The following is a 14,737-nucleotide window of genomic DNA, read 5'->3' on the forward strand; positions in this document are numbered from 1 at the left end:
AGCCCGCTGCCCCCCCACAGGGAATGCGGACTGAGCGTGCCGCCCCCCCGCCGAGAGCGCGAGCCGAGCCTGCCACCTCCCCCACTCAAACGGCCTGCGCAGAGGCGCCAACAGTGCAGAAGTCTCGCAGAGCCAGGTCATAAACCAGAGCCACTCAGTGACCCGTGGTGGGAGATGGCCAAACAAAGGAGGGAGGCCTGGGCCGCTCTGGCAAGGGAGGCAATGCAAATGGGGGATAATGAGGCAATGGAGGCAGCTACCGCTCTAGCTTGCCCGGTCACATACACGCCACAATATGATGCTCAGGGGAACCATATACAGAATTTGGCAGAGTATACCCCATTAGACTGGAAGTTGTTATCTCAGTTGCGGTCCACAGTCAGCCAGTTTGGGGTGAAAAGCGAACCTGTTAGGCAAATGCTGGATTACCTCTTTAACACGCAAATTTTGTGCCCGAATGATTTAAGGGGAATAGTGCGGCTAATATTCACTCAGCAACAGCAATTGTTGTTTCATGCACATTGGCAGGCTTTAGTTAACGAGTCGGTCGGGACACAGAGAGCTCAGGGGGACCCACTGCAGGGGGTGACGGTGGATGAGTTGATGGGCTTAGGGGCATACCTGCACACAGAGGTACAGTTGATATCAGGACCAGATAAGCTCAGAGAAGCCATGCGGTTGGTACGTGCGGCCATAGAAAGGGTTAAAGAGCCAGGAGGGCTGCCGGCGTACATGAGCATAAAACAAGGGAGAGAGGAATCGTTCGGGAGTTTTATTGACAAAGCAGCCACGGCTATAGACCGGGCCGGTAAATCAGAATACATGAAGGGGGCGCTATTGAAGCAGTGTGCTTTACAGAATAGCAATCCGGCCACGCAAAGGGTGCTAGCCACTCTGGGAGCAAATTGGACCATTGAGGAAGCATTAGAACAAATGGCATTACAGCCAGCAGCCTCTCAAGTATTTTTAGTAGATGCAATAAAGGAATTAGGAGTAGGGCTGCAAAAGCAAGCAGAATCTGCTCAAAGCCAAGTGCTAGCCGCTCTTGCTCCTTTCCGAAATGGCTCAATGGCAGTCACGCAGGGAGGCTCAAAGACATACCCCAGATGTTACCGATGCGGCAGTGGGGGACACATGCGCTGAGAATGCAGAGCGACTGGCTGGTGGTGCCAAAACTGCCTATCCAGCTCCCACAACACTACGGCTTGCCGGCGCCGATCGGGAAACGGCACCCAGACACAAGTTGCAGCCGTGACATCAGCGCCACCTCTTGTCTGCAGCCAGCAACAGCAGGGAGCCTCGGCTTGGACATATCAGCAGCAGTAGATGTCACATTAATGACAAATTGCCCGGAAAGGATACCAACTGGAGTAAACGGCCCTTTCACGCTACAAGGACAAAAATGTGGAGCCTTATTGCTCGGATGCTCTTCAACATCTATGCTGGGACTATTTGTATTACCTGGGGTCATAGATGCAGACTATACCGGAAAAATACAAATCATGGCTTACACCCCTTATCCCCCGATAAAGATAACCAAAGGACAACACATCGCGCAATTGGTACCACTACCACAGATGACATCGAGTATTCCATCACTTACTGGACAGAAGCGTGATGGAAAGGGTTTTGGCTCTACTGGTATTACACTCCTGACTGTAAATCTTCAAGAGAGGCCAAAACAAAGAGTTGAAATTACCCATGGACATCAGAGCATAACCCTTTATGGATTATTGGATACGGGAGCAGACACCAGCATTATATCACCAGAAGCATGGCTACAACACTGGCCCCTGCTCCCATCAACAAACATGCTCACGGGAGTAGGAGGACTTACTTTGGCAAGCATAACACCACCTCTATCAATGCGGATTGATGGGCAACAAGTGTCTGTTGTGTTTTCAGTCATTCAGTTGCCCCCTACAGTCTCTTGCCTGATTGGCAGGGATGTTTTAACACAGCTGGGGGTGGTGTTGACCAATCAACACCCTTTGGGGTAATTGCCATTGCTTGGACTTTCCCCATTCCCCTCACCTGGAAAACAGATACACCGGTGATGGTTAAGCAATGGCCCTGGAAAGGGGAGAGTCTTATACATGCCCAAGAATTGGTGAAGGAGCAATATGAGCAGGGGCATTTACAACTCTCAACGAGTCCCTTGAACACACCCATTTTTGTGATCAAGAAGAAGTCAGGGAAATACCACCTGCTACACGATCTACGAGCTGTGAATGACCAGATGGAACCGATGGGGGCCTCGCAACCTGGTCTTCCGAACCCAGCCATGATCCCTCAAGATTGGCCACTTTTAATCATTGATTTAAAGGACTGTTTCTTCACTATTGGACTGCATCCCGATGACATGAAGATGTTTGCCTTTACCCTACCAGCAATAAATCGTGGGGAACCAGACAATAGATTTGAGTGGACGACAATTCCACAGGGGATGCGCAACTCGCCCACGTTGTGCCAGCTTTATGTTGACGCTGCATTACAGCCATTACGTCAGCAGTGGCCAGCTACCATAATATATCATTACATGGATGATATTTTGTTCACGCAGCAACAGCCATTTTCCCCTTTGCAAGTTGACAGCATCAAAGACACTCTTGCAGCAGCCTCACTTGTTATTGCCACAGAGAAAATTCAGACCACGAAACCATGGAAGTATTTGGGAGGGACTCTAATGGACCAAACAGTGGTGCCCCAAAAATTAGAACTGCACTTGGACATTAAGACTCTACATGATGCTCAAAAGTTGCTAGGAGACTGACAATGGCTAAAACCCATAGTGGGAGTACCAAATCACTTGTTGGAGACCCTGCGACCCTTGTTAAAGGGCACTGACCCCACTACCCCTGTATGCCTCACAGAGGAACACCATGCTGCCCTACAGCAAATCAGTAATTGTGTACGACAAGGGTATGTGTCTCGTCGACAGCTAGATTGCCCTATTGACCTCACCGTTTGGAATAGTCCTTGTCACCTGCTTGGCGCTCTCTCCCAATATGAAAACAAAACGGGGGAGATACGGGTATTGGAATGGCTGTCACCACCATTACAACATAAGAGAACAATATTTGCAAAAATTGAACAATTGGCTGCGCTGATCAAAAAAGGCCATCTCAGAATTACTGAAGTGGACAGTTGAGAACCTGCCACCATTAGGGTACCCATGAAAAAAGAGACGCTGGACTGGTACCTGGTTAATTCAGTGGACTTAGAGGAAGCATTATTGACATCATCTGCAAAGGTGGAGACAAGCAAGTTAGTGCCCAGGGTCCTGCAATGGATGACAGAATGGGACTGGATCACTCAGCCGCTGAGAAGAGAGCGCCCCATAGAAGGAGCCACCACAGCCTTCACAGACTCAGGGAAGAAATCGAGACGTGCTGCTGTCACTTGGCAAAAAAAAAAGACAATGGAGGCATCAACTTCTTATAGCAGACCCTGCAGACAGCCTACAAACCTTAGAATTGTTAGCAGTAGTATGGGCAATGTCCAATCTGGATGAGCCCTTGAATGTGGTCACAGACTCCATGTATGTCGCTGGAGTAGCCAGACGTATAGAAGGAGCAGCAATTAAAGAAGTGAATAACAAACGGCTGTATGAGTTCCTGGTTCAATTAAGGAAAGCTCTCAGGGATAGAAGTGCAGTGTACTCTGTAATCCATATCAGGAGTCATAAGTGGTCTGAAGGTCTAGGGGAAGGGAGCGTGCAGATAAATTGGTTACCTTACCCATTGATAACTCTTGTCCTGTTGATAAGCATACATTGGCAAGAGAAGCCCATAGTAGGTACCATCAAAATGTGAAAGGGTTGGCGAGGAGCTTTGATCTGGGCTTGTCAGAAGCCAAGGCCATTGTCAGGGCTTGTCCAATATGCAGTTATCATAATGGGGGAATAGGCCTGGGCTGCGGAGTTAATCCTCGAGGTTTAGAAATGAATGAGAAAAGGCAAATGGATGTCACGCATGTAGCCAGGTTTGGTAGGCTCAAGTATGTACATGTCACCATAGATACATATAGCCACTACATATGGGCTGCAGCTCATGGAGGAGAGAAAGCGATACACATGATCAGGCACTTATTGAGCTGCTTTGCTGTCATGGGAGTCCCAAAAGGTATCAAAACGGATAATGGTCCGGCTTACACAAGTGCTAGGGTAGAAAAATTTTTGGACCAATGGTCTGTCAAGCATGGGACAGGTATTCCGCACTCCCCCACAGGACAGGCAGTAGTAGAAAGAGCAAATGGTACCCTCAAACAATATATTGACAAACACCAGGATTTAAAGGCCCCACAAGCATGCCTGGCTAAAGTTTTATATGTGATCAATCATTTATGTATTTTTGGGGAGGACGATGGCCCCCCTGCAGTTAAACATCACCCAAGATCAAGTCAGGAAACTGGTAAGGAAACAGAAATCTGGGTGAAGTATAAGAACTCAAGCACAGGGATATGGGAAAAGCCCGCAAAAGTGCTATATTGGAGTCGGGGATATCTTTGTGTTTCCTTACCAACAGGGCCTTTTTGGGTGCCTGCCAAGTGGACTAAACCTGTCTTTGATGCAGCATCTGGTGGACAATCTTACGGAGGGGGACAGGGAGCGTCTGAAGAAGAAGCTGCCGCTGATCTTACGACCCTTATTACTGCAATTGAAGGGACTTTAGAAAGCGGTGGACAGAGCAGTGACACGCCACTACCGGATGGCCAAGGAACTGATTGACACTGACACTGTTGAAGCACTATCGACCTTCCACATAAAAGGACCAGCAAGGGAGCGCTGCCTTGAATGTTGCAGCCCCTGTTGTGCTGCGTGGGGAGCTCTATATTGTGGGGGTTGTGGTGGAACCTTTTGGTTAGAACAGTCTGGGATCTGGGGCTTATGGTGTAACACCTGCAAGCATGACTACACATGGGGGGAAGACTGGCAGAGGGAACTAAGGAGACAGACGGGGCTAGGTACGGCTCTGGCTGTAGATCTTTACTAGTCTCCTGAGCAGAAAATCTTGGCCTACTACCGGTGGGAGGTACAGTGTATTGTGAAAAGAGTTAAAGCTCAAAGTAAGTCATACATAGCTTCTGCTAGGTGTAGACAATTGGTGCCTCTAACACAGCATTCAATTGTAGGACCCATCAAAGGAGATCCTGATCAGGCATTGGACTCCTGCATCAAGGCCCTACAGAGATGGAGATTGCAAAGGTTAGGATTGGTGAGATTAAAGACAGATAAGAAAAGGAAAGCGAGAAAGAAAACAGAAAAATGAGGCTTATTTTTGTTATACTGCTCAGTGCTGTGACGGATGGGGCGGTAGGAGTAACGCGCTTTAATCAGCCAAGAGATAATATATGGATAACGCTTGCTAATCAATATAACCAATCATCGCTTTGTCTTAGCCTTGGAGGGGTTACTAATCCATTTCGAACATGCTTGGTGGGACTCCCAGTGTGGTCTCCTGGGGAATTTTGCAGTCTGATTGATAATCAAACTCTATGCATGCGCAATATGACAAACATTAATTCATCCACGCCAGGTCACACTGCAAGTCAAACTGATGGTTACCGCCAATGCTTAATAATCTTATCACTTAATACTACCTTGCATTCTCCTCCAGAGGAGTTGGATCTCTTTGGAAGTGCAAACGCCAGTATGACTAACACCTCAAATGGCGAATGGTTCAGTTTTGATCCCTTAGATCCCCAGAATTTACATCGGCCTAGAGACGCATGGGCTACCCTGGATTCATCCCTCAGTTTGGATACAGTGTCTAAACAGATTTACAGCCAATGTAACGGCACTAACATCACGGCACCGATGAAATTACCCACAGGGATATTTTTAATTTGTGGAGACAGAGCTTGGAATAGTATACCAGCCAGGCCACAGGGTGGACCTTGTTATTTGGGAAAATTATCGTTGTTTCACCCCAATGTGTCTTTATTAATGCAATAGAGTCAAAATTCAAGCAGGAAGAGAGGCAGCCTGCATGACTTAGACTGCAGCCAGATAGGAGACCCACGGTTTTGGACTGAGTTGAAACAAGTGATAGTTTCAACTATCTTGCCAGGAGGAGCTGCAAATAAAGCTATGAACTTAGCAAAGCAATTGGGATGCTGGGCCAAGGACGAGTTAAACAAGACATCACAAATTTTAGATATGCTAACCACAGATGTGCAAAGTGTTAATCATGCTGTTTTGCAAAATAGAGCCGCTATAGATTTTTTGCTTTTAGCACAAGGGCATGGATGTGAAGAGTTTGAGGGAATGTGTTGCATGAATTTGTCCGATCACTCTGTATCTATTCATGCTAAGATAAAATATCTACAGTAGGGACTTTACAATCTCAAAGAAGAAGAAGGTCTAGGATCGATGAATGGCTTAAAAGCTTAGGAGTTGGACCGTGGCTGAGAAACCTTGTGACATATGCTATAGGGGTACTGGGTGTGATTTTGATGCTTTTTCTTATTTTGCCTTGTATCTTTAATTGTATTCAAAATATGGTCAGCTGAATGATAGAAAAATCCTGGCAGACTAGCCTCCTTGCCCAAGAACAAAACAGGGGAAGTGTGGAGAGTTTTGTCAAAGAGTGGCTTGAGGAGAGGGGACACAGCCAAATCAATTTGGTTAAGATGTCCTAACTAGAGCAGAGGCCCTTTCAAGAGCAGGGTGTCCTTGTTGACAAAGAAAATGCTGAAGTTATACAAGAACGGGATGTGGAATGCAGAAGTTGCTATTCTTGCTAACCACAGGAATGTAGCTAAAGGCTAAATTAGGTGGGGTTGACATGTAGCTGAATAGCCAATCCTGAGCTCAGCTTTTGCAATATGTATGAGGCTCATTAGGCACTGTATTGAGGTTGCCGAATCAATCAATAAATCAGACCTGTTGATGACCATCTGGTGTCCTGGTCTCCTTCCTTTGACAGAGTGACCTCCCCAGCGACCTCACACAGCCCCTGTGAGGTCACTCAGCCATCTGTGATGTCACACTTCCTCCTGTGATGTCAGAGAGCTTACTCTGAGGTGTCATCCTGTGATGTCATGCAGCTCCTGTGTGATGTGGCAGAAGACTCTGTGATGTCACAAAGTCACACTGTGACATCACAGTCAGTTCTGTGATGTCGCAGGCAGTTCTGTGATGTTACTCAGTCACCGAGTGATGTCACAACCCACTCTCTGATGTCACAGAGCCATCCTCTCTGATGGCAGAGTTTGCTCTATGGTGTCACACCCTACTCTATGACACCAGAGTCAGCTCTGTGATGTAACAATCCCTTCAATGATGTCAATAATGTAATGTCACAGCATATATTTTGACATCACAGCCTGCTCTGAGATGTCATACAGCCATGCCATGATGTCACAGCCTGCTCTGTGATGTCACAGAATCCCCTCTATGATGTTGTAGCTGCTCAGTGACCTCTCACAAAAAACTCTGTAATGTCATTGCCCAATCTGTGACCTCACACAGCCCACTCTGTGCTGTCACACAGCACCTTGCTGACATCACAGCTGCTCTGTGCCTCTGTGACACAGGCACAGAGGTGCTGCTGTGACACAGCCCCCTCGGGGCCATCCCACAGCCCCTCCTGCCCGTGCTGAGCCCCTGTGAGCTCTGTCTGTGCCCTGCTGGTGTCCCTGAGGGGCCCTGGCAGTGCCCCAGCCCTGCTGGGCTGTGCACAGGAGCTGCTCCTGGCCAGAACTGTCTCTCTGCAGCGCTGCCCTTGCCAGGAGCTGCCTCTGGGCCAGGAGCCCGGCCCAGCTCAGCAGCACAGACACAGCACAGGGACTTTAATGACCCTCGGGGGCTTTGGTGCTCTTTCTGTCTGCCATTGCCAAAGTGCTGCCCAAGTTGGCTCTGGCAGGGCTGTCTTGCAGCTGCTGCCCATCCCTGTGCCCTGTGCAGCCCAGGCTGTCCCACGGTGTCCCTGCCCTGCGCCTCTGTCCCTGCAGGCTGTCGGCATCCCCCGGCTGCCCCACCTGGCTGGGCCCTTCCTTTGCTGACAGCTCTGCCTCCTGCCTGCCTCTGCCTGCCCACACAAAGCCTGGGGCTGATACCAAAAGGGTTAATTCAATCTTTACAGTGCCTGTGGACTTTCAGCAGAGAAACGAGGCAGTCAGGGGCTGCTTTCCCAACAGGAGTGGTTGGAAGAGAAGATGAAGACATCTGGCTCAAGAATGCAGTGATAGAAAAATCAAGGACTGAATCTGGGAATTTGTGGTTGGTTTTATGGAAATGGGTAAATTTTAATATACACATAGTGACTGTATATAAGCAATACACTGGTAGAATCACATGTCCACCTAAGCAGTCATCACTCACTGGACCTTAGGCCTGAATAAATGATGCTCTCTTAAACACTAAATTAGTGTTAAGGTGTCTTATTCTGATATTGTGGACATTTGGTGACAGCAGAGGCTGACAGAACCAAGGATCCAGCTGTGATACTTGGAACCTCATGGAACAAAGGGTCCATTGTGATGCAGTGGAACCCCATGGAAGCAAGAGTCCACTGTATTAGAGCAAGGCCTCGTGGAACGCGGGAGACCATTGCTGACAGTGTGGAAGTTCATGGAGCCATGGGATCATTGTGAGAGTTTGGGGCTGCATTGAACCAATGGTCCATTGTGCCACTGCAGAACCTTCTGGAGTCAAGGTGGTCATGTTATGCTATGGAACCTCATGGAACAAAGGATCCATGGTGATGCTGTGGAACTCAGATCATTGTTGATAGTGCGAAAGCTCATGGAACCAAGGGTCCATTGTGACACTGCAGAACATTCTGGAATCAAGGGGATTATGTTATGCTATAGAACCTCATGGAACAAAGGATCCATGGTGACACTGTGGAACTCAGATCATTGTTGACAGTGCGAAAGCTCATGGAACCAAGGGTCCATTGTGGCTCTGTAGGGTTTCACAGAACCAAGGAGACCATTTGGACACTGTGGGGCCTCATGGAGCCAAGGGGCCACTGAGACAATGAGGAACCTCATGGAACCAAAGTCTATTGTGATGCAGTGGAACCTCATGGAACCAAAGGTCCATTGTTACACTACGGGGCCCTGTGGATCCAATGGGACCATGGTGACACTGTGGTGCTCCATGGAACCAAGGGGCCATTCTGATTCTGCTTTGACTCATGAAACCAAGGGGCCACTACAGCACTGCAAGGCCTCGCGAACTAAGGCAGCCTTGTGACACTGCAGGTCCCTTTGAACCATGGGTCCGTTGGGATATTGCAGGGCCTCGTGGAACCACGGAGACCACTATGAGCCTTTGGAACCCATTGTAACGAAGGGGCCATTGTTGCATGGCAGGGCCTCATGGAATCAAGGAACCACAGTGACACTGTGGGGCTCCATGGGACAAAGGAGCCATTCTGACACTGTGGAACCAAGGAGGCCATTGCTGTGCTACAAGACATCATGGAACCAAGGAGGCCACTGTGACACATGGGCCCTCATGGAACCAAAGGACCATTCTGGCATTGCAGGGCCTCATGGAAACAAGGGCACAATAGTGACATTGTGGGGCTCCAAGGGACCAAGGGGGCATTCTTAAAGTGCAGAACCCAGGAGGCTGTTGTGACACTCTGGGGCATCATGGAATCGAGGATCCATTGTGATGTAGCTCGGCCTTGTGAAACCATGGAGGCCATTTTTACACTTTGAGGCCTTGTGAAACCAAAGGGCCATCGTGGCACTTTGCCTCCCCATGGAATCAAGGAGTCAACTGGGACACTATAAGGCCCTGTTGGGCCAAAGGGCAATTGCAGCACTGTGTGGCACCCTGGAACCAATGAGAAAATTGTGACACTACAGAGCCCCATGGAACTCAGGATTCATGGAACAGTGTGGGACTCGTGGAACTAAAGGTCCATTGTGACATTGCAGGGCCTTATGAAATACTGAAGACCATTGTGAAACTTCAAGGCCTCATTGAACCAAGAGGCTCGGTAGAACCAAGGAGAACATTTTGACACTGCAATATACTCCACTGAAAACAATGCAGAGAGAATTATTTTGCCCTGTTTTCGTTTCCAGTTTATAGATTGATATAATAAATGTCCAATTGATATTGATCCGCAGAAGCTCCTAATGAAGTCAGAAAAGATATGAAAGTCAAGACCCTTCATGGATGACAATCAATAACACTTTGTCCCCACCCCCTCCCCACCATTTCCCTCATCCAACCCCTGGCACTAATATGGATCAGGAATGGTGTGGCCAGCAGGAGCAGGGCAGTGATTCTTCCCCTGTGCTCAGCACTGCTTGGGCAGCACCTTGAATGCTGTGTCCAGTTCTGGGCTCCCCAATATAGGAAGGACATGGAGGGGATGGAGTGTGTCCAGAGAAGGGCAACAAGGCTGTGGAGGAGTCTGGAACAAAAGTTTTGTGAGGAGTGGCTGAGAGAGCTGGGGTTGTTTATCCTGGAGAAGAGGAGGCTCAGGGGAGACAGGGCAGTATAAGGGCACAGGTTGGACTTGATGATCTTCAAGGTCTTTTCCAACCTTGCTGATTCTGTGATTCTCTTAAAGCACCTGTGCAGCAGTTGCAGGAGGAGCCCTGGGCCTCCTCTTCAGAAGCTCCAGCAGCCCAGGTCCCTCAGCTTCTCCTGCCAGCCCCAAAGCCCATCCTGTCAGTCCTGCAGAGCCTCTGCAGCTCCTCCTCATTGCCCAGAACAGGGAGCCCCAGAGCCAGACACAGCAGCCCAGATGTGCCCCCCTGGCCTGGGGTGCCTCTGGCAGGGGAGCGGCACCAGGCACTGCAGGAGCCTGCAGACAATTCCTGCAGCACCTGTAGGATGGTCCTGCTGCCCAAGGGATGTTCCCATGGTGCCAAGTCAGGAACTGCAATGGGGAGTGGGGCCAGAGAGAAAGGGCAAACAGGGATGGGCTGTTTGCAGGGCAGGGAACGGGGGTGGGCAAGAGGAAGAAATTTATACCAGGGAAAGAGTAAGGAAAGCAAAGGTGAAGCAAGGGAAATGCTCGGGTCAGTTTGGGGGTGGCTGCCAGGCAGCCCTGGCTCTGAGCAAGAGTCTGCAGTGGCACAGGAAACTCCCAGCTGATGGGAACAAACTTTCTGGCTGACTGCAGAGGCCAGGACAAAGCTGAGTGGTTTCCCTGCTGTCCCCCAGCCCTTGCTGGCCCCAGGGGCTGATGGCATTTGTGCTCCCTCAGGTTCATGTCCCCACACCAACAGCATGGGGGTGCTCCCCCTGCTCTGTGCAATGCAAACAGGGGCTGCTGAGCCAGTGCTGCCGTGTCTGTGCCTGCAAGGATGGGGCACCTGTGTGAGCTGGGGGAGAGGCCAGGGCTGCAGAGGGGGGATGTTGTTTGCAGCTCCATGAGGATGCTCAGGGATGCTGCCCTGGGCTGTCCAGCGCACTGGGGATGGATCAGCCCCTGCTCTGCTGCTCCTTCCTGTCTGCCCCAGGGCCCTTGCAGAGCCCCAGCCATGCTGTTTGCCCCCAGCCTGCCCACAGCCAGCCTGGGGCTGCTCATGGGGGTTTTCTGTGCTGAGCATTGGCCTGGCTGTGTTCTTGAGAGAGCCTGGGCAAGGAGCCTGGAGCCCCCAGGGCCTGGCCTGGGGCATCAGTGCTGCCCCAGCAGTGCCCATGGCCTGTCCCTGCTGCAGCCCCGGCACTGCCACCCCCAGGGCTGTGCCCGGCCCCGAGAGCACTCAGGCCCTGCAGCAACACCAGGGCCAGCAGGGCAGCGGGGCAGGGCCACAGTAGCAGCACTGGCAACACCAAGTGCTGCTGCTGCTGCTGGGCACAGCTGCTGGGCCAGCACTGATCTGCCCCAGCTCTGCACACAGACATTGCTGCTGCAGCTCCATAATAGGTATCAAAAGGGCATCTTTGCAGAAAACTCTTCTGGGAGACACTTTAGTTTCTTTAAAGCCACCGAGTGTGCGGCCCCTCATTGAAAGAATCTGTGGTCACAGGGAAGGTGGAGAGAAACAAAATGAGAAATGGCACAAGGAATGACATTTATTTGTGGACAATATGAAAAAAGTAAAACAAAGAAGAAGAGCTTCCATAATGAAACTAAGAAGTAGCAAATAAGACTTTTATTACAAGTGATTTGGCGTAATTGGCCAGCAGTTTAATGTTTGTGAATTCATGCAGTCATCAGTCTCCACACTGCAGCCTTGAGCTCCTGGTTCCTCAGGCTGTAGATGAGGGGGTTCAGGACTGGAGGCACCACCGAGTACAGAACTGTAACTGCCAAATCCAGGGATGGGAAGGACATGGAGGGAGGCTTCAGGTAGGCAAACATTACAGTGCTGATGAACAGGGAGACCACGACCAGGTGAGGGAGACAGGTGGAAAAGGCTTTGTGCCGTCCCTGCTCAGAGGGGATCCTCAGGACAGCACTGAAGATCTGCACATAGGAGAAAACAATGAACACAAAACACCCAAATGCAGAACATATGGACAACACAATAAGTACAAGTTCCTTGAGGTTTGACTGTGAGCAGGAGAGCTTGAGGATCTGGGGCACCTCACAGAAGAACTGGCCAAGGGCATTGCCATGGCACAGGGGCAGGGAAAATGTATTGGCTGTGTGCATGAGAGCATTGAGAAAGCCACTGGCCCAGGCAGCTGCTGCCATGTGGGCACAAGCTCTGCTGCCCAGGAGGGTCCCGTAGTGCAGGGGTTTGCAGATGGACACGTAGCGGTCGTAGCACATGACGGTCAGGAGGAAAAACTCTGCTGAGATGAAGAACAGAAAAAAAAAGAGCTGAGCAGCACATCCTGTGTAGGAGATGTCCCTGGTGTCCCAGAGGGAATTGTGCATGGCTTTGGGGACTGTGGTGCAGATGGAGCCCAGGTCAGTGAGGGCCAGGTTGAGCAGGAAGAAGAACATGGGCGTGTGCAGGTGGGGGCTGCAGGCTACGGCGCTGATGATGAGGCCGTTGCCCAGGAGGGCAGCCAGGGAGATGCCCAGCAAGAGGCAGAAGTGCAGGAGCTGCAGCTGCCGCGTGTCTGCCAATGCCAGCAGGAGGAAGTGCCTGATGGAGCTGCTGTTGGACATTTCTGCTGTCCTTGCATGGGGTTCTGTAAGAAAAGTAATCATGGAATAGCTGTGTTTGAGAGGACTTTAAATATCCCAGCACAGCCTGGGGGCACTTTCCCTCCTCTGCCTGCCCAGGGCTCTGCTGCCTGGAGCTGTCCCTGCCAGCAGCTGCTTCCCTGTACCCAGGGCTGGGCCCTGCCAGTGCTGCCAGAGCCCAGATCAGCCCTGGAGTCTCAGCTGTGCCCTTCAGACCCCTCAGGCACTGGCCAGGGGCAGCTCTGGCTCTGCAGGCTCTGATGGCAATGTCGGAGCAACGCTGAGGAGGCTGGAAAAGTGACACTGATGCTGCATCTGCGGAGCCCTGTGCTGATTTCTGTCGCTTCCTCATTAGTAAGTTACGAGAAAAAGGTTTTTTCTTTTTCTGAACCTGAACTGAGAGATTGATATCAATGTGCAATTTCCCATCCAGGCAACCCAGAGCAGTGGATTAATAAAGCAGGATTTTTCCTTTCATGCAGCCCCTGACTTGCTATGTTACCTGTATAATCTTCTTGGTAACTTTCTGCAGTTAAATGTCATGCTGTGAGCATCCCTGAACAATGGAGCATCATCACCAAAGAAGGAGCACACTTCCAAGCCTTTCCAGCTGTCTCCTCCCACCCAGATCTTGTCCCCCAGTGCTGGGAGCAGCTGCCAGGGCTGGCTGAGAGCTGTCCCTGGCAGGCAGCAGAGTCCCTGCCCCAGCACAGCGCCCTGGGCTGCAGGACCCTGCTCTGCAGGACAGCCCTAGGCACCCCTCACTGCTCTGCACAGAAGACAATCAGAGAATGTACTCACAGAGCCTGTAGGCATTGGGATGTTCCAGCTTCAGGAGATGTCTCCAGGAGCTGCAGCTGCATTGTCCTGCAGCCAGAGGTTCCTGTGCCAAGGGCTGGCAGTGATTCTGCCCCAGGCACTCCTCAGCACCTTCCCAGCCCTGACTGATTGAAGCTCTCTGTGCCTCTGTGCTGTGCCCAGGGTGGCTGCAGGCAGTGCCCCAGCCCTGCTGGGCTGGCAGAAGAGCTGCTCATCAAGAGAAATGTGCTTTTGAAGCTCTTCTTGGTTACCAGGAGCTGCCTCTGTGCCAGGAGCCCAGCCCAGCTCAGCAGCACAGACACAGCACAAGGACTTTAATGAGCCTCTGGGGCTTTGTGCTCAGGCCCTGAACATCAGTCCCTGAGAGGGAGCTGAAGAAGCCTCTGCAGAACTCCAAGTCAGAATCCAACTCCAAAGTTTCTTGGACTTTTAATGGGTCCCACTGAGGAGCACAAATGAGAAAGTGTCCCCAGGCCCCAGGCAGAGCAGAGAACTGCAGGCAGTGATGACAGGTGGGGACAAGGAGAAGCCATGTCTGGGTGCCCTGGGGCACAGCAGGGTCTGTGCCACCAAGGGCTGTGAGGAGACACCTTGTCCTGAGGCCCTGGGGCCTCCTGGCACATCCCCAGCCAGGCTGGTCACAGTCAGCCACTTGTCCTGCCCTCAGCATCCCCCCCAGCCCACATCCCAGTGGCCTCAAGGATCTGCTGGAAGGAGTCCCTTGGGAGCCTTGCTCAGGAATGGCCCTGGGGGCTCCTTCATGCTCCCAGGGACTGCAGGTTTTTGAAAGGACTTTGGGTTTCGCTTTTGCCTTGGAGTCTCTGAGAGGTTTGTGCACTCATGGCCTTCAA

The sequence above is a fragment of the Zonotrichia albicollis genome, unplaced genomic scaffold (genome assembly GCF_047830755.1).
Source record: "Zonotrichia albicollis isolate bZonAlb1 unplaced genomic scaffold, bZonAlb1.hap1 Scaffold_254, whole genome shotgun sequence".
NCBI classification, from domain to species: Eukaryota; Metazoa; Chordata; class Aves; order Passeriformes; family Passerellidae; genus Zonotrichia; species Zonotrichia albicollis.